Source organism: Notolepis coatsorum (assembly GCF_963971535.1).
Source record: "Notolepis coatsorum genome assembly, chromosome: 2".
Classification (NCBI taxonomy): Eukaryota; Metazoa; Chordata; class Actinopteri; order Aulopiformes; family Paralepididae; genus Notolepis; species Notolepis coatsorum.
The window spans coordinates 56,363,414-56,384,994 of NC_140166.1; the positions used below are offsets into that span (position 1 = coordinate 56,363,414).

The 21,581-nt window shown below is 42.9% G+C and overlaps 1 pseudogene across 1 annotated transcript; it reads right to left on the reverse strand.

Moving 5' to 3' along the window:
• Positions 1–277: 277 nt before the first annotated feature.
• Positions 278–19,876, reverse strand: LOC311223369 (meiotic recombination protein DMC1/LIM15 homolog; annotated as a pseudogene). Its single transcript has 11 exons — positions 19,733–19,876; positions 18,139–18,221; positions 17,917–17,965; positions 17,787–17,828; positions 17,103–17,175; positions 16,006–16,097; positions 15,383–15,456; positions 13,103–13,279; positions 1,993–2,053; positions 1,274–1,390; positions 278–347 (listed from the first exon to the last, which is right to left on the reverse strand). The product of its transcript is annotated as a meiotic recombination protein DMC1/LIM15 homolog (transcript).
• Positions 19,877–21,581: the final 1,705 nt, after the last annotated feature.

The window sequence follows — 21,581 nt, forward strand, 5'->3', positions numbered from 1 at the left end:
TCAACGCATACATTTGATGGTAGAAATCCGTTTGTTTCCCCAATACCAAGATGGCGGCGGTCTTGTGACGTCAGAGTGTCTTCAAGAATTGAAATAACAGACTTCTGGTTTTTGTTTTTATTATTTCATCATATACCGTAAAACACATGAAACGTCTCAAAATAAGTTAGAATAAATACAAACAACTTCATAACATAGCGGTATTGTGTAATAATTCTCAGTATTGTAAGTATGTGGTCTGCCCGTCTCTGCTGCGTCACTTTGAAGAAGGATGCCCTCATTCTTTGGCATCAGCAACTCCCCCAGCAGTGATGGCAAAAGTGGCTTCATTCTCGGGCATATCAGGACTGGAAGAGACGAGTAAAGAGGCGGGGGGTGAGTCTCCAGTTTGATTAGATTAGATTAGATTCAAATGTATTGTCATCATGCAGCACAAGTACAGTACACAACGAAAAGAAGTTTGGCATCCAACCAGAGTGCAAATAGTAATATACAATGTACAGGTGATTAAACTGGGTATAAAATATATGAATTGGTACTACTGAGTAATAGTGCTAATCAGATGTATGTGCACATATTTGTAATAGTAATATGTACAGTGATACAGGTATAAAGACACTATGGTAGTAAGTCATAGTAACTAGTAAAACTAGGTAAGGGATATGTATACATAATATATATTGTACATCTACACTACAGATATGTAAAAAGGGTTATATGCAGGTATGTACAGACAGATGTGGATAGATAGAATAATAAAATAAAAACATATATACAGCATTATTGTACATGCCATCATACAGTTATATGCAGTTGTATAAATAGGTATATAGGAGGATTATATGCAGGTATATTCAGATGGATATGGATAATAATATATACAGTACTGTAAATATAAATGTGTGTATGGTATATACAGCATTATTGTACATGCGATCATACAGATTTATATGGGTAGACGTAGACTAGTATGAGGTAGGTAGTTATGAGATTATTATGGAAGAGGGACACACAAGATTTGGCAACATGTCTAACGTGTTAGGGTGTGTAAAGAGTTAATAATGTGCCACCTGAAAACTCCAGTGATGCATTTCAAGGCACAGAGTCATTGTATGTAGAAGTAGATGAAAGTCTTATTGACACACACACACGCGCACACACACACACACACACACACACACACACACACACACACACACACACACACACACACACACACACACACACACACACACACACACACACACACGCATGGCAGGCGGCAACTAATTACCTGTCAAATATCTTGGCAATTCTCAATTCTCCCCGCCCTTTCCTCAAGCTAATTCGTGTGGTGGAGGCGTGGGCCAGGATGTGCCCTCCAATCGGCTTCTTAGGATCAGCTTGAAACCTGAAAGGTAAAGGGGGGGGGGGCATCCAATCAAAGATCAGCACTATACTATATCACCATATAACTCTGTATGATAGCATGTACAATAGTGCTGTACATACCGTATATATACATATGCGGTATTATATTACCGCATTATCTGTCTGAATATACCTGCATATAATTATATATACCTACTTATACACCCGCACATAACTCTGTATATGTGCTGTATATATATATCCGTCTCTACATAATCCTTTTTACACATCTGTAGATACTATATCTACATCTGTACATATAACTTACCTACTCTTACTAGTTACACTGCTGGCCAGTATGACTTACTACCATAGTGTCTTTATACCTGTATCACTGTACATATTAATACAACTCTGTACATGCATCTGATTAGCACTATTACTCGGTAGTACTAATTTATATATTGTATACCCAGTTTAATCACATGTACATTGTATATTGCTATTGCCGGCTTTACCATTACATTTTCACTCTGGTTGGATGCCAAAACGTCTTTGCGTTGTACTGTACATGACAATATATTTTAATCTAATCTAATGTTGAGTAGAAATGACCCCCTCAACTCTGCTAGTGTCTCTTACGTCATCCCTGCACCGGGGTCAGAGGTCATCTGGTTGGTGATGAACACGGCCACGTTGTACTCTAGGAGCAAAACACAATGAGTCAATGAGATATACCAGACTTTGTGTATCTAAGGGGGTCGTATGATTAAAGACGGATATCTATGATAATATCTGTAGCGCTGAAGGATCACACACATCCAGTACATGGTCATCATCAACATACTGTTATTTTTTTTTTTTTTTATCTTTTTCCCCCTCCTTTTTCCTCCGATTTTCTCCCATCCCAATGTTAGTCGTTATGCCAATTCCCAATCCACTTCCTGGTCGCTGCGCACTTACCCCCCACAGTCGGTCTGGGAGAGTGGAGGCTATCACGTGCTTCCTCCGACACACGTCTAGCCAATCAACCGCTTCTTTTCACCTGGCAGCGCGGACTCTCACTGAGAGGGTGTAACGTGTGGAAGGATCACACTATCCCACTCAGGTCCTATCCGCGCTTAGCAGGTGCCCCGACCGAACTGTAGGAGTCGCTGTTTACAACGACCCGGACCCACCCCGCCAGCTTTCCCACCCTCTAATACTGCCAATTTTATTAGTGTGAACGGCCAGCCAAGCTGGTGACAACGCCGGAGCTGTGAGCTGGATTCGAACAGGCGAATCAACATACTGTTCTGATTCATCAATATCGGAGGTAAATGCAGAATCAGTCCAGTTTGAACGACACAAGCCGTCCATTCAGAGGAGCAGGGTTCATTGAGCGACTCAGACTTCAGAGGAACAATGTTTTCAAACTTTATTATCTAAAAATAATATTGTGCATACCGTTTACTTTTACTCTCACTCGTAGTATATATTCAGATTCAAATTCTTTATTGCCTATATTTATTGTAAGGTATAATATAACCGACCCTCATCTGCACCTTTGTTTACACTGTTTATTTTTCCTCATATTTTTATATTCAGATCTAATTGTATTGACTGTATTTATGTCTTTCTACTATTACCCCCCCACACCTGTACTCCCCCCCTCCCCCCTCCCCCCTCCCCCGTGCTGCTATGACACCAGAATTTCCCCAAGGGGATCAATAAAGAAATATCTTAACATTTTTAGTGTTGTGTTCACTCAGTTAAAGACAGTCAAGATTGAGTAGTTTCTTGTGATATCTCACATTCACACAAGTTATTTAGATTAACTTCACAGTAACAAATACATGGGCTGTCCAAAAGGTTTCAAAACTAACTTGTGTTTTTTTTTAGTGCAAGGGTTCACTTGATGCCGTCGCCCGACTGATTAGGAAAACAAATCCACGTTGGCAGCTTCTGGCTCAGAATCTGCAGGACAGCATCTTTGTGTTGCACCCACTTAAATCCACTTCATATGTATAGACAGTTTTCTTTACCTTTTCATTTTATTTTTATTTATCCAGGCAGGTCAATTAAGAACAAATTCTTATTTACAATGGCGGCTTGGTGAGCGGACAAAGAGGCCCATCGAAGGGTAACAGGGAAAGGGGACACAAAATAAATAAATAAAATAGAAACGAGACGGATGATTCATTAATCACAGAGGTAATAATAAATAATTAAAACGCACATCAAACAACCAAATAAAATTACAAGGTATGTAATACATGAAGCAGAACATACAAATGACAGTTTGTACAGTTAAAAGGCTGGGTGACAGTTGCAGGTGTGTGTAAACAACTCTGCGATAGAGTCCTTAAAAGTAGTGAGCGGGGTCAATTTGTCCAAGTCTTTTGCATCTCGTTTCAACTGCTGGAAGCAGCAAATTGGAAGGAGGATTGACCAAAGGAAGTCTTAACACGGGGAACATCTAGCGAGATATGGTGAGCAGCTCTGGTGTTATAGAGATATGGTGAGCAGCTCTGGTGTTATAGAGATACGGTGAGCAGCTCTGGTGTTATAGAGATATGGTGAGCAGCTCTGGTGTTATAGAGATATGGTGAGCAGCTCTGGTGTTATAGAGATATGGTGAGCAGCTCTGGTGTTATAGAGATATGGTGAGCAGCTCTGGTGTTATAGAGATATGGTGAGCAGCTCTGGCGTTATAGAGATATGGTGAGCAGCTCTGGCGTTATAGAGATATGGTGAGCAGCTCTGGTGTTATAGAGATATGGTGAGCAGCTCTGGTGTTATAGAGATATGGTGAGCAGCTCTGGTGTTATAGAGATATGGTGAGCAGCTCTGGTGTTATAGAGATATGGTGAGCAGCTCTGGTGTTATAGAGATACGGTGAGCAGCTCTGGTGTTATAGAGATACGGTGAGCAGCTCTGGTGTTATAGAGATACGGTGAGCAGCTCTGGTGTTATAGAGATATGGTGAGCAGCTCTGGTGTTATAGAGATATGGTGAGCAGCTCTGGTGTTATAGAGATATGGTGAGCAGCTCTGGTGTTATAGAGATATGGTGAGCAGCTCTGGTGTTATAGAGATATGGTGAGCAGCTCTGGTGTTATAGAGATATGGTGAGCAGCTCTGGTGTTATAGAGATATGGTGAGCAGCTCTGGTGTTCTAGAGATATAGTGAGCAGCTCTGGTGTTATAGAGATATGGTGAGCAGCTCTGGTGTTATAGAGATATGGTGAGCAGCTCTGGTGTTATAGAGATATGGTGAGCAGCTCTGGTGTTATAGAGATATGGTGAGCAGCTCTGGTGTTATAGAGATATGGTGAGCAGCTCTGGCGTTATAGAGATATGGTGAGCAGCTCTGGTGTTATAGAGATATGGTGAGCAGCTCTGGTGTTATAGAGATATGGTGAGCAGCTCTGGCGTTATAGGGAGTAGATGACATTTCTAACAGGTGTATCAAATAAGGAGGGGTCAGACCAAGGAGGGTTTTGTAAATGAGTGTAAGCCAATTAATTTATCGCCGAGTGTAATGATGGCCAATTTACAGATGTGTAAATACAGACTGTATTTTACCTTGACATTAGGGGGCGGTATAATCTACCGTACCTTCATCAGAAGCTCTACAGGTGTTATTGGGATGCATGTTGTTGGTCATATGGCTCTCGCCAGGAGAGGAAAGACTTCCACCGTTCCCCCAACAGCTTCTTCGGAACATCTACATTTACATTTAGTAATTTAGCTAAACGCTTTCATCCAAAGCGACTTACAAATTGTAAACAAGTCAGCAGGAGGGGTGCCTCTCTGGCAGCCAAGGGTCAGTTTTGATTGATTGATTGAAAAGTTTATTAACAGATTGCAGAATGGGTACAGTACAGTACAGCTCAATACATACAATTGTTAAGAGGATGCAGACCTGAGAAAGACTTTCGTCTTGTTTCCATCAGGGTCCCCCATTTTCAATTCATCATATGACACACATGACATAGATAGACAGTACTGCTACATCTATACATTTATGACATACCAGATTTTCAAATACAGTACTGTTTGTGATACTAAAAAAATCCAGAAGAAGAGTGTACCGTACTTTTCGCACTATAAGCCGCACCTGACTATAAGCTGCAGCAGCTAAATTGAATGATGTGTACATATATAAGCCGCACTGGACTATAAGCCGCAGGTGTTTTAATGTTTAATTACCATATGTAAGGGTTCGTGCACAGAGGGGATTGTCACAATACTGTTGGACAAATAACAAGAATTAACTCATTTACAAGTTGTATTAAGTTTAGCAAATAAGGGAACAGATAAATAACATTTCAATGCAGTAAAAAAAGCAATATTTTCGGGTTTGGTCCACATATAAGCCGCACCGTTATATAAGCCGCAGGGTCGAAAAATGGGGGAAAAAGCCGCGGCTTATAGTCCGAAAAGTACGGTATATACATTTGACATAGAAACTGTGCATTGGGGGAGTTGGCGTTGTTGGTCAAATAGTGTCGAACTTGAGTGTTACACTCTGAGTGCATACTAGTATATTAGCATGATAGGTTTTAATTGTTTGTGTAAAACTTTTATTGTGGGGATTGTATTGCATGTATTCTTGTGTTTTTTATTTTATGTTTTTATAATGTCTGTACTGTATGTGGCACCAAGACAAATCCCAATCAACCATGGTTGAAATGGCAATAAAGTTTTCTATTCTATTCTATTCTATTCTAGGTAGTAGTATAAGTATAGTAGCATAGCAGTAAGATACATAAGAGTAAAATACAGTAAGAAGTAGGGATGCTCGATATTGGCTTCTTTACCGATACCGATATACCGATATTGTCCAACTCTTAATTTCCGATACCGATATCAACCGATATCAACCGATACCGATATATGCAGGGTTTCCCCCCCCCAAAAATTGAATAATTTCAGGTAATTAACATTACATATCTCTTGTTGTGGAATTAACACAACATTATGCATACTTTTGACAATAAATAAAATCAGAATTTGTTCTTACTTGCTTGCCTGGGTAAATAAAGGTTATATAGTAAAAATTAAATACATTTTTTTTTAATTTTGTTTTGAAAACCGATACCGATATTTTCCGATATCACATTTTAATGCCGATATCGGCTGATAATATCGGTAGGCCGATAATATCGGACATCCCTAGTAAGAAGGTTATGTCTTTTTTTTTTTTTTTGATCAAATTTTTTATTGACATTCTCACGAAACAAGACAACACATTAACCACAATCACAATACATAGAACTTCACAAGAAAATAACAAAAACAATAATAATAATGACTAACAATTATACAGACAAAAGAAAAGAAACCAGAGTTCAACCTACTAAATTAATTCCAAGGGGTACTATCTAATAAATGGTCTTTCCCAGTGTTCAGTCCCGATTCCCGGCCGTGTGACCCCATATTAATAAAACGTACATCTCCAACCCACCACAAGGACCATTTTTTGGGGGGGAACACGACCTGAAACCAGAGCAATGAACCTTCATGAAAAAACAAAAACCTGTAGGTGTTCCATAGACTCACAGAGACCGTGTAAAAGTGGCCAAACAGTGAAGAACTAGTTAAATAGCTGCCCCCCCATAATATCCCCAGCTAAACTCAAGATGACAAGACAAGGGACAAGACAGACAAAAACACTTCCTCCTCCCCCTCCCAAGAGACCGCCGGACTCACCCGAACACGCACCCCGACCCCGCTCAGCCGCACACTGCGGTCTTTACCTTCTCAGCTGCTGCGAACCACAGGTCAATTCCAGCCTGCCCCACCCCAATCACCCGGGCTGTGGATATCTCAAGATAAATCACATCCAATAGAGTTAGGGACCAGTTAATCATTGTAAGCTTCTCAGGCTCCTTCCATCTCATTGCTATTAGCTTCTTCGCTGCTGTGACGCCCGCTAGGACAACCCTTTTCAGTTGTACGGACGCGGGTAGTGTCGTTATATCGTTCAGGAGTAGCGTAACAGCTGAGAATGGGATAGTTAAGCCACACAGATCTGAAAGTTTGTCCGTTATTGACCTCCAGAAGCGGGCCACTGGTGGGCAATCCCAATACATATGCATATAAGTGCCAGTGGCCTTTTGAGAGCACAAAGTGCACCGAGAGTCGGTTATCAGTCCCATAGCAAATAGCTTCCTAGGTGTAAGATAGGTCCTATGAATATAATTAAAATTAATTTGCTGGTGATTGGGGTTGCGGGAAGATAATGCCACATTTGCCCAAACATCATCCCAGTCAAACTCGGGGTCCAACTCCGGGATATCCACACGCCAGATTGTATCCAATGATAAATTTTTATACGTGGATTGAATTAAGAGCGTATAAAAGTCGGAGACAAACCCTCTGGATGTCGTCCTGTCCACTATGAGCCTGAGGAAGGGGTGTGGGTGCAAGGCTTGAGCCCACGGTACGCCATGCGCCCTCAGTGCTGACCTTAGTTGAAGGTAAAGAAAGAAGGACTCGCCGGGAAGATCATAAAATTCTCTTAAGTCCTGAAACGCACGGAGGCCGTTCTTATCATAAATATCCTCCAGAGTATGCACTCCCCTCCTTTGCCATTGAGGAATATTAACCGGCTTGTGTCCAACAAGTAATTGCTGGTTATTAAAAATTGGAGAGTCCAGGTGCCAAGGGCATTTAACCCCACACAACCTCTGTACATTACGCCACGTTTGGATCACGTGAGTTATGATCGGTCCATACCTCAGCCGGCATTTCGCAATAGAGACAGTGGAGTACACTACATCCTGCAATCTTAGCGGAGACACCGCCGCCGCTTCTAAGGAGCGCCACGATACAGCCTCTACAGGGTCTAGCCAGCACATCAGAGGTCTCAGTGAAAAGGACCAGAAATAAAGTTTAAAATCAGGGATTGCGAGGCCCCCATCTTGTTTCCTACGTTGAGTAGTAGCCCTTTTGATTCTCGGGCGTTTGTTATTCCAGACAAACTTAGATACCATCGATTGTACCTTGCGCCAGTGGTCTATTGGAGGGGGCAGGGGGAGCATTGAGCTAATAAAATTTATCCTAGGCAGGATGTTCATTTTGATTATGGAAGCCCGGGCTTGTAAGGAGTTAGGAAGGGACGACCACCTGTCTAGATCCTGGCGTATTTTATCATAAGTACCCGTGAAGTTGTACTTAGTAGTTTGGTTCAGCGTGGGGAATATCTCTATGCCCAGGTATTTAAAATGTTCTACTATGGGGATATCAGCTGGTAGTCGTACCGCCTTGGCCAGTTCATTAAGAGGTAGGCAGGCTGATTTGTTCCAGTTAATCTTAAAACCTGACAATTTACCAAAGTCGTCGATTATCCTCAATAATTTTGTGGCCGACCGGGAGGGGTCGTCCATGAAAATCAGCAGGTCATCCGCATAGAGAGCAATTTTGTGTGGAGTATTGTTGACCATTATGGGGACGATGTCCTCCGATTGCCTAATAAATTGGGCCAAAGGTTCGAGGGAAAGCGCGAACAGTCCCGGGCTCAGAGGGCAACCCTGTCTAGAAGATCTGGAGACTGGAAAGAGTGTGGAACAGTTTTTGCCTGTCAGTATCATCGCAGACGGCGAGGCATACAGGACTTTAATCATATGAATAAAACTCTTTCCAAGACCCATGACCTCAAGTACCTTCCACAGGTATGACCACTCAAGTCTGTCAAACGCCTTCATGGCATCCAAAGACAGAACTGTGGATGGAGTTGTATTGTCTTTACTGTTATCGATTACATGCAACAGCCTCCTAAGATTATCTGCAGCCAGACGCCCCGGGATAAAACCAGTTTGATCGCAGTGTACCAATACAGGCATAAATCTCTGCAGGCGACGGGCCAGCACCTTGGCAAACACCTTTAAATCGGCCCCGAGAAGACTCAAGGGTCTATAGCTACCACAATCATTGGGATCTTTGTCCTTTTTGAGAAGTAAAGAAATCAACGCCATATTGACATCTCTTGAGAACTCCCCTTGTTCGATAGCGTAATTGATCATATCGAGCATCAATGGACCCAGTTGGTCCCAGAAAGCTAAATACACTTCGGGTGGAATACCATCCCAGCCTGGCGCCTTACCCCTCTGCATTTCAACAATAGTCTCCCTCAATTCTACGAGAGTAATCGGTCTCCCCAGTTCCTTGGCCTCTTCCTCAGAAATGTGGGGTATCTCAAGCCCGCCGATGAACGATTCAAATCTAGAGTCATCCAGATTACCCTCTGAGCTATATAACTGTGAGTAAAACTCTTTAAAAGTGTCATTGATCTTTTTCGAATCAGTAGTGACTGCACCCTGGCTCGTTCTAATCGAGGGGATATCTGAGAAATGATCATTTGAGCGTATTTTCATTGCCAATAGATGGCTAGGTCTGGAGCCGTGAAAATAGTAATTTTGTCTTGTCCTATGTATCAAAAACTCAGACTGTTGTTTAAGTATGGAGTTTATTTCTTTTTTGACTATCTTACGTTGTGTGTTTAGTCGTTCGAAGGTTATGTCTTTTTTAAATTTAATTTCAGATATTGATTGAAGAAGTGTGTTTTTATAGTCAACGGCTGAAAATTGGGCGGGTTCCATCTGTCCTGAATGTGGTGGGGAGTTCGTTCCACCACTGTGGAGCGAGGACTGAGAATAGCCGGCTTCTCTTTGATGACCCCCGCGGAGCTCGGATAGGAGTGAATCTGAGGCGGCCAGAAGATGCAGAGCGTAGGGGTCTTGAGGCTGTGTAGTTAGAGACCATTGACCGGAGGTAGGAGGGAGCCGTTCCCCTCGCTGCACAGTGTGCAGGTCAAGGGCCTTGGCTCTCCAGGTAAATGGTAAATGAACTGCATTTACAGTATATAGTGCTTTTATCCAAAGAATTTTACATTTTGTTCCTCACATTCACTCACTCACACATTCACACACGGACGAGAGGCAACCATGCATGCTCATCGGGAGCAGCTAGGGGTTAAGTGTCTTGCTCAAGGATACTTCGACATGCTGCTCGGGAGGAGTGGGAAGTGGGAATCGAACCAGGAACCTTGCGATTACCAGACGACTGCTCTACCTCCTCAGCCAGTCGCCCCAGGTGTGGGATAGTCTGTAGGCCCCTCGTCCTGGTTCACCGCCCACAGGGCCTGTCTCCCCCGAAGAACGGTGGACATCACTGTCTTTCCACTTCCTGACAGCGCGGTGCCTCCGATGGTGTGGTAGAGTTCACCGCTGAAACGCCACCGTAACCTTTTCCAAACCTTCGAAATATGATACCTTTTATGGCATCAATAAAATGTCTTCAATACTATTGAGTATCGAAAAATGCTGTGGTACCGAAATTTGGTATCGAATGAGACTGTGAGCCAATAAGCATTTTGTTCCAAGATATAACGTTTCTTCTGTTCAACCACAATACAAAATCATCCAAAATGTAACGCGATGCACGTAACTCTGCAAAGTTGGGTATTGGGGGGGGGATGGGGGGGGGTTTCCACTTTTGGTATCTGTATCGAATCCCAGGCATCGGTATTGGCACCGGTACATTTAAAAACATTCGAATTAACACATTGAGTGCCACGCCCCTTTGACCATATATGGGCTAGAGTGCCAGCACTGAAGTCAATGGGAGGTCGGGGAAATTTGATCTTTTTTCCCCCTCCATTTTCCTCCGATTTTCTCCCATCCCAATGTTAGTCGTATGCCAATTCCCAATCCCTTCCTGGTCGCTGCACACTTACCCCCCACAGTCAGATCATCTGGGAGAGTGGAGGCTATCACGTGCTTCCTCCGACACACGTCCAGCCAATCAACCGCTTCTTTTCACCTGGCAGCGCGGATCCTCCCTGAGAGGGCGTAGCGTGTGGGAGGATCACACTATCCCCCTCAGGTCCTATCCGCGCTTAGCAGGCGCCCCGACCAAACTGTAGGAGTCGCTGTTTACAACGACCCGGACCCACCCCGCCAGCTTCTCCCACCCTCTAATACAGCCAATTGTATTAGTGTGAATGGCCAGCCAAGCTGGTGACAACCCCGGAGCTGTGAGCTGGATTCGAACAGGCGAAATCCAGCTCACAGCTCCGGGGTTGGTGACGAGCGCAATCTCCGCTACGCCACCTAACCGCCCTGACTTAAACTATATCTTAAATTATGGCTATGGGTCTAAAACACCCCTTGCTTATCAATGACTTGCTTGCAGTCAACATGTACGAAACGGATAGTTTTTTCATTGGTACATTTCCGTTTTATACCGTTTTGAATACGAGTATAGTTTTGGAGAGTTCTAGTAATTCCAGAGAAATGCCGCGATAATAGCTCTTTAGTGGAATACACAAAACACGTTGTCATTTTTTGGCTGATTTATGAATCGTTTTCAAATAAACGCTAGATTATCGATAGTATATGTGTACTTATGCACGCTAGAGAAGCGGGCTGAAAAATCTATTATCCAGGACCATGACCTGGTCAGTGCTAACGTCACACACACACACACACACACACACACACACACACACACACACACACACACACACACACACACACACACACACACACACACACACACACACACACACACACACAGACACGCTGCGATGGCTGAGAAAAAAACATCTGATTGACCCAATACTGGTAAAATAGAGTCCTTACCTCACATCAGATGTTCTGCAAAAAGTTTAATCCAATTCCTGATCGCCATTCCAAATATTGATCGGGTTTATTGATCCAACGTTATAGCACCAAAACACATAATCGACGCTGCTCCGAGCCTCGCCAGTGAATGTGATAACACGATACTGCTTGCCAGAGAAGGGAAAACCCTGGACCGGACTTTTTTTCGGATGCACATGCCCACCCAATCCAATCCAATGATGTGCATTACCATCCGGGAGACGATAGGCGGCGGCATTTGCCCTTTTCGAGCTCAGACACATTCCCAATGATAACGTCAGGCTGGATGGATGAAAAATTTATGGATATTGCTAATAAAAGCTAAAACGAGAAAACTCGTCATTGGCACTCAACGCATGGCGAGTTAGCACAACTAATCTCGTCGTCGGCACTCAATGTGTTAAAGGGGACCTACTGTATTGTGAAAATGGCCTTTTCCTGTGTTCTGCATTGTGAAATGTTAACTATGTGCACTGTGCCTTTTCTGCAGTTCAGCTGTGACAAGAACCCTCCCTCTTGCCATTTGCAGCCAGTGAACATATCTTGATAAAAATGCATGTGTACAAGATGGCGGCTCACGCATAAATCTTCTCTTTTCTACCTAAAGTTTAACCTAAAATATGTTTCCGACAACATTTTTTACAACAACATTGCGATGCTATTGCTGGATCTTGAGACATATTTGATCTGCAACGTCTGGTCTGAGAGTTGAATCTGAATTTCGGTACAGGCTCACGCACCACTGCTAGACGTACAGTAACTATCGTATTTGTCCGATGAAAGCAGCTCGCTCATCGCAGGCACAGAAACAGCCCATTGAGAACAGGACTGAAACATAGGGGCATAGAGGCTGCTAGAATGCAGAATCTGTGTGATTATTTTCATGAAATAAATACATGTTTAACCCTTTACTTCTAACCCTCACTGCCGCACGACAAAGGGTTAACCCTTTCACTACCACACTACAGAAGGTTAACCCTTTACCATCACACTACCGTCTGTAGTGTGGTAGTGAAAGGGTTAAGGGACCTCATAGACTTATAATAACTTGTTAAAAATTACTAAAAAGATGTGCTCTTTAAACCAAGTTGTGGCTCAAACCTTCGGAGATCTTCTGTAGCCTGGAGAGCATCTGGGCCAGTTTCTGCTGCTGCTCGGCCAGAGAGGTCCACACGGAACAGAGAAGTCCACACGGAACAGAGAAGTCCACACGGAACAGAGAAGTCCACACGGAACAGAGAAGTCCACACGGAACAGAGCCATGACGGAGTCAACGATCTGAACAGCAATGTCGGGGCTGGATCCCTTTTTTATATGTAGAAAATATTACCTTAATGCCAAGAGAGACCATTAGTGAATATAAGGAAGTGGACCCAGAGCAGTTTCAGGTATTTTTTTGTGCCATATATGTATACAGTATAAAAGAAATGGTTGTACTCATCTAGCAGGCTGTATTATATTTTGTAATATAACAAATGTTATAACATTGAACTTGCAGCGCAACATTCGTAGTAGTTAGTTAGTAGTAGTATTAGTTTTATTCAGTCATCACACACACAATACAATATTCACAATCATTCAAGACTGTCTTTGATTTTACAGTGACTGAAAGGGTACAGGCTGAAGCATAATGCTTATACGTGCCTATCCTATATTCTTATCAAATTAAGCCTCCAAAACGGAAACGGTGTGTTAGGTTAGGTTAGGTTTACTTTATTTGTTCAAGGGGGACAGTGTACATTAATAAAACATTTTACAGATGTAAATGCACCCAATTTTAGCCAAAAGGCTCATTTCCATTGGCAGTCCCCCTCCTGCCAGAAGGTACGGGCTAAAATCCTGTGTAAAAAAAAGGGTTAGCAATCAAAACAGAATAAAATCAAGATAAATAACATTAGAATAAAAACACAACAAAAGCACATAGACATAGTAGGGATACAGGTCACAATACAGTCATGGACACAAGGACAGAGCACATCATGACATATTAAGATATTCCTTTATTGATCCCCTTGGGGAAATTCAGGCATCATAGCAGCATGGGGGGAGGGGGGGGGGGGGGTACAGGTAGTAAAAACAACACAGGCAGTGTAAACAATTAGGTCAATTTGGTCAATATAATTTACTATCTAACTAGCTGAAGAAAATATTCACATTATTCACAGTGTCACATAAGGTGCAGTATGCATGAGGTAGTGTTATAATTTACTATCTACTGAGTATACATTATTCACAGTATCACAGTATCCACTGAAATATTAAGAGACCCAGACATAGACAGACGCACCATATCCACACACACACATACACACACAGACACCTCAGTGTTGACAGTTCTGGTTTTCAATGAGCCATTCCCTATGATGTGGACACTCTAATTGTTTGAGGAATTGAGTTCCATTGGTGGGATGCTCTGTATGAGAAGACGGCCTGGCCAAATACACTTTTTTTTAAAGGGATTGTACAGTCCCCCCTTGTGCTTTTGTGTTCAACGTCAAACAATTGTGCAACTTTATACACCATTTTCTTTTTATAAATAACTTATTTGGAACTTACCCTTGTGTTTGCTATTGTATTGAAATTATGTTTTTAAGTTGCAGGAAATGACAGCAAATGGCTTTCTTTTCTTTATTGCAAAGTCTTTGGACCGCCCCCCCGCTCCCCGGCACCGTCTTGTTTGAAAGCCCTGTGACTACAACCATTTCAAGCATCTTTATCATTTATTTTTCCAAACTACGTCTAAATGTTGTCGGGCTGAGACTGGTCCCTGTGCTGATATTCACTCTCTATCACACTTTTACACGGAAGAGAAGGAAAATATAGGAATGTACATTTAAATCGTATTTTGACTGAGTGATTCTAATAATTGTGGGAGATTTTGCATTTCAAAATGACTGTGATAAGCGTCAACTACATGTCCCTTAGTCAATTAACTTGGCGTACCCTGGGAAGCAACCGTTGTGATTGGAGGATCAAGAAAAGAGAGCAGGTTTGAGACGGGTCAATTTAGCTGTTTTGGGGCTATACTCTAAATTGAGTCCTATAGAGCCAAATGCTACATGGCTTTTCTTTTAATGAAATAATATAGATATTATCGTAGCATGCCTATAAATTACACCACTGCTTCAACAACTCTCTTCCTACTACCATATACACTGAACAAAAATATAAACGCAACACTTTTGTTTTTGCTCATATTTTTCACAAACGCAATCTCCGCTGCGCCACCCAGCCGCCCACAAGCTATGGTTATTTCAATAGTACATGCACCATAGACATTCATGTTATGAGTGGGTGTGCTGCCTGTGGCAAGATGGCCGCCATGTGGCAGCGTGGGTGAGTCATCTAGCCTTTATGTCTAACTATGGAGTTCCATGATACCAGACGTTTGAAGACCCCTCCTTCTTCATGGAACTTGGCTGCTACAAAGTCCAACAGCTCCATCTGGTGTTCACCTGGGGGCAGAGCAGTAGTAGAGCATGGCTTCACATCCGGAACTACAGGTGTAACTATACACATTTTCAGATTTTACACACGTTTCGATATTTGGCTCAGAATTTATTTTTTAATTAATTTTATTTCAAAGTTGTTGTAAATAATGAAAATGAGCTTTAAACATTATACTAATAGCAGTAACCATAACATATCACCACCAGTTAAACTGAGGTTTTTGATTCTGTATCGAGATTGAGATTGTTACAACCCAAATTAAAAAGATAATTCTCACTGTGGGACCCAGGCTCATTGAATGATATCACAAACTACTAGTGTTGTCATGTTTATAGATTCAGAGTTAATTATATTGTTTACAATATTTATTATTGTTATTATTTTCCCCTCGTATTTTTATACTTGTTATACCATACCTGTACCTCCCCTCCCCCCTCCCCCATGCTGCTATGACGCCCGAGTTAACCCTCTCCTGCCTCTGTACCCTTCAACTGAGCCAAGGCTCAGACCATCTCTCTTCAAACTGCTCTAAATGAGCGGCTGTGTATTCATACTGGTATAGGCTCGAGCATACAGCACGTTGTCCAGCACGGCGCTGTGGTCCACATTAAACCTGTCCGCGATGTCTCTCAGCCTGTCTGGGCGACTGGCGAGGACAGGGGCCAGTTAAGGACAGCATGGGATGCAAAAAAAAAAGGCTTTACACATTTCACATACATTGGAATTCTGGATTCTATCAAACCCTCTTAAATGCCTTGCTTATGCTTAAGGTTGCTTACCTGTTAAGCCCTATTTTCTGAAAATCTGCCTAGAAATACATACGGAAGATTGCTCCACTTCTACAAGGGATATTTTTGCATGTTCTTGGTATTTAGGAACATCTATGGCCCTTGGGGAATGTATTCCCATAAGTGTCAGAAATATTTTGTCTGTTACTAGGCTTGAGTAAATTGTGATGAAACAAAGGAGAATATAAATTATGATTTCTTCTTTGCATCTTTGCCGGTGAATAACACCATGTTAAAATTGTGCCACCTCCGACATCGCTCACTGAGCTCATTCAGCACCTTCTTGAGATCATGTGTACATAAAATCTAAGCAAATGAATAAAGGGAAGATGATTAAACAGAAGGATTTGTAGATACAGTAATAATTATAATCCATTTGAATTATACATAATACATTTATTTATGAACTATAAATGACATTATTATGACATATCATACATCTATGGATAGGGAAAAAGCTCCTGTTTCCAATGGCAGTGTTAAATCTGGATTTAGTCATTTCCTTGCAGTTTTACGGTAAAAGAGAGATAGAATTAGCATTATTCCAATAAATTCTTATTTTCTGAACATTTTAAAAACATCGGTAAACAAACGTAGTGCTGAAAATATACACTTTGACTGCTGTTTTGACAGGGTTAGGGTCTTTACTCTTGGCTACATTTGAAAAAGAAACACAACATTAATTAATACGGTCTGTATTGATCGATTTATGATAAAACAGCAGGGTCCCCCAATTGTATACTCTACGACGTCACTGTAAATGAGGGAAACCTTGGTGTTATATGAATGATTTTTCAGAGCAAATACTGTGCAAAGTTGTAGGTATGCGTCCACGGTGGAGCAGTGTGACTCGAGGAGGATACAAAGTGTGCTCCGCGTCGATGAGGATGACCTTCCCTCCCGTGTAGCCGTCCTCGCCTGGGAGCTGAGCTGTGACTGGACGACAGACACACAGAGACTCGGTGTGAACACGGACAAAGAAACTATAAAAGGAAGGGTCATCACGTCAGAATACCAGCGTTCTACGCTCTGCTTGGTGCCAGACTTTGGTGCCAGTTCAAAATAGACCAGTTATCTGAGGAAATATACATCAAGCAATATATGAAACATTATGCCACAAATTGACTATGATTCTGACATTCGTTTAACCTGATAATTGAGGAGATGGCGATCCCGTTCAACGCAATGTCGACCGAACTGAACGTTTCCCACACTTGTGCGTTCACGTGCTACACAGTGACGTGATGACCCTTCCTTCTTTTATAGTTTCCGTGACATAGACGGGAAGCCACGTTCGTGATTGGCGGATCAAGAAAAGGTTTGAGCTAGGTCAGGGTTTGAGCTAGGTCAATTCATTTTCCACGGGTGTGTGTGTGTGTGTGTGTGTGTGTGTGTGTGTGTGTGTGTGTGTGTGTGTGTGTGTGTGTGTGTGTGTGTGTGTGTGTGTGTGTGTGTGTGTGTGTGTGTGTGTGTGTGTGTGTGTGTGTGTGTGTGTGTGTGTGTGTGTGTGTGTGTGTGTGGAGGATGGGCTTTCCTAAATCACTTACCACAAAGGGTGTGAGAGAGCTGGGTCTTCCCTGTCCGAAACTCTGTAGAATAACATATTGTGCTTGAAACCACAGGAGGATCTCAGGGTCAGAGGAACGTAGTATACACTGTAGCAGGAAGACGACTTACCTCCAAACTCCTCTGTGATAGCCATACTCTACCTCCACCCATAAGTTTACTGTAGAGAGAGGAAGAATTTCGGGATTATGAAGACTTTGTTATGATTATATTTTATATGTTCAATAGTGGTAGATACTGATCAAGTTAGGTTAAGACTTGTTTAAAAAAAGATTACGGTGATCCAAGAATTCCCTACACCTGATTTGTGTATGTTGGGGGATAAATCTTAACTCGAACTCTTGGCTCCCGGTGGTGATGTGGAACACTTGTTTCCTCTTCGTGCTGCACTCAAAGGCTGTTTGGAAACCACTGGTCTACAATGGGACAAGCAAATGTGCATAAGACATTATCCAAGATATTAAACTGTCATTTCCTTGTTCTCTATGTCAATTTTCACCTCAAAGTCTCATCTAAAGCCAGATACGGTATAGTCTATATCTAGGTCGTCCTCGGACGGGCCCTCCATCGGTGCTTCCAGTCATCCCGATCCTCCATGCCTCTGGCTGCTCGCCGGTGCTTCCTGTTCCCGCATCTCTCCTGAGTACGTCCACGTAGGTTAACGTGGGACGTCCTCGTGATCGATGCCCGTGTGTTGGTTCCCACAGCACAAGTTTGCTGGTTGGCATCTCATGATGTCTCTGGCAGTGACCTGTCAGCCTCATTCTCCTGACTGCCACTTTCTCGCTCACCCTTAGCGCCCCCCCATACAAGTTTGCATTAGTGACATGCTCATCCCTGTTGATGTTGAGCACCACACGCATCATTCTGGTGTAGCACCCATCCAAGGACTTCTGCAGGGTGGGCTTCAAGGTCCAGCATTCACTGCCATACAAAAGGACAGACTCAACTGTTGCATGAAAGAAGTTGAGCTTGATTTGACTGGGGAGGTTGGATTTCCACACACTGGTCATGCCGTTCAGAGCCCTCCACGCAAGCGCCTTCCTCACTTTAAGGAACTGGCTCAGAACTGGTGATGTGGTTTAGTTTAGACCGTTGGTTTTTAAAGTGGGATCCGGTCAATTTCACTAATATTCCATTCCGCATGTAAATGGTATAATGGACTGCATTTATATATATATATCTCTTTTATCCAAAGCGCTTTACAACTCGTGCCTCACATTCACCCGCTCACTCACACACCGACGGCGGAGGCGACCTGCTCATCAGGAGCAGTTAGGGGTTAAGTGTCTTGCTCAAGGACACTTTGACACACTGCTGGGAGGAGCCGCAATTTGACCAGGAACCTTCCAATGACCTCCTGAGTCACTATGGCCCCATGTACATAGATTCAAATGACAGTACAATGTAAAGAAGTTCGGCATCCAACCAGAGTGCAAATGTACAGTAATATACAAGTGCAATAGTAATACAATATACAGCAGTGTAGCTACTAAATGTAGGTAAGGGATATGTACAGATATAGATATAGTATCTACAGATATGTAAAACGATTATGTGCAGGTAAGTACAGACGGGTGTGAATAAATATATACGGTATAATACAGCATTATTGTACACGCTATCATACAGAGCTATGGGTTATATGCAGATGTATAAGTAAGTATATAGAAGCATTATAGGCAGGTATATTCAGACAAATATGTATATATATATATGCTGTATATACACTGTTGTACAAGCTATCATACAGAGTATATAGTATGTACCCCATGCCGGCCTGGGATTAAATTCCACCAGAGCATTCTCTCCTGTGTCGCCCCTATTCTGTCTCCTCACCTCTCTGCGTTCCAACTGTCTCAATAATAAAAGTTACTAAAAAAACACAACAGGATGACTTTAAGTTCCCAACGCTCTCCTCTCTCACCAGCATTTTCCCAGCAGCCTCCTTGATCTTTTCCACCTTGGCCTCCGACAGGCCTTTGATGTTACACAGAGCTCTGCGAGTGGTCATCTGGATGCCCTTCACCGTGCAGATGCCCACCAGCTTCATCTTTTTGATGTCTGCCATGTTCTATGGATGTGGCGGGGAGAGAGAGAGAAGTGGACAATTCAAGCGTCAAGTCAGGTGTTCCTCGATTAATCCCTTTGGGGAAATTCATATGGCGGGAATCTTTGACAACTCTTGTCTCGTGCGCGTCTTCAAACACACGCCTATGCAGAGCTGTGTCTACGTCTTTACGTCACAGCCTGCACGTCACAGCCGCGTGATTTTTTTCCGTAGCCAATGAATGAATGAATGAATGAATGAAAACTTTATTAACAGATTGCAGAATGGGTACAGTGCAGTACAGCTCAATACACACAATTGTTAAGGGGATGCAGACCAGAGAAAGACCTTCGTCTTGTTTCCACCAGGGTCCCAAGACCCTCTCTGATTGGTTTAGCGCCGAAGGGTCTCTTCCGCATATTCAACAACAATTTATATGTTGTTCCCTAACCCTAACCTTAACCTTAACCCTAACTCTAAGCATAACCCACTTCGAAAGAGGGCCAAAGCATAACCACTTTGAAGCAGAGAATTATGTACAAGGCGGAAAAGACCCTTCGACGCCAAACCAATCAGAGAGGGTCTTCGCTGTACGCGGCTAGCCAATCAGAGAGCGTCTTCGCAAACATAGGCTACGGGAAAATAATCACGCAGGCCAGCAGCAGCCGCGTGATTACCAAACCAAGCCGCATTTCTCGGAGACGCTCTCTGATTGGCCACTGACGCGTTTGCCCAATCGCGTGACGAGCTGTGTCTTTGCCCATTTCCACGCCAAACAGCCTGCAAACTACCTGGCGTTCTATCGTCACGCTCTAAGACAAACTCTAACCTTAACCAACTTCGAAAGAGTGCCTAAGCTTAACCAGTGTAGATACAGGCGTCGGCCAATCAGAGAGCGTCTCCGAGAAATGCGGCGGACCAGCAGCAGCAGACTCCTCCCCACAGTGTCGCTGTGTGATGACGGCGGAGCAGGGACCAGTGTCGCTGTGTGATGACGGCAGGGCAGGGACCAGTGTCGCTGTGTGATGACGGCAGAGTAGGGACCAGCCGCAGCCTCCTCCCCGCAGGAACAGGTGGCTCCGTGGCGCAATGGATAGCGCATTGGACTTCTAGGCACAAGCATAGCGATGTGATTCAAAGGTTGTGGGTTCGAGTCCCACCGGAGTCGCAAACTTTTAAACCCTGTTTAACAACCCGGACGCACGGTTTTAGATGCGGGTTAATAATAAACCACTTACTACCCGGCGAGATTATTGGTGAAATAAAACTGGAATCTCGCAGCATTCTTTCTATTCCTCCTGATCTGCTCACATTATTGTACATGATGTGAGTTTGTCTTCATGACGTTTGCACGAACTCAACGGAATACACATTTGAAAGGACACCATGCGTTTTGCTCGAATCGTTCTCAGCATTCATTTAGCATAATCTATAAATATCTATAAATATAAATATTATGTATATATTTTTTATTACAAAAATACAAATGACAATGCACGCGGACAATACAACAGATGGACAGGTGTGATGAAGTGGGTTACAATCAATCAATTATAAATAACGTTGATCATTTATCATTGATTGATTGATTGAAAAGTGTATTAACAGATTGCAGAATGGGTACAGTACAGTACAGCTCAATACATACAATTGTTAAGGCCAAGGGGATGCAGACCAGAGAAAGACTTTCGTCTTGTTTACATCAGGGTCCCCCATTTTCAATTCA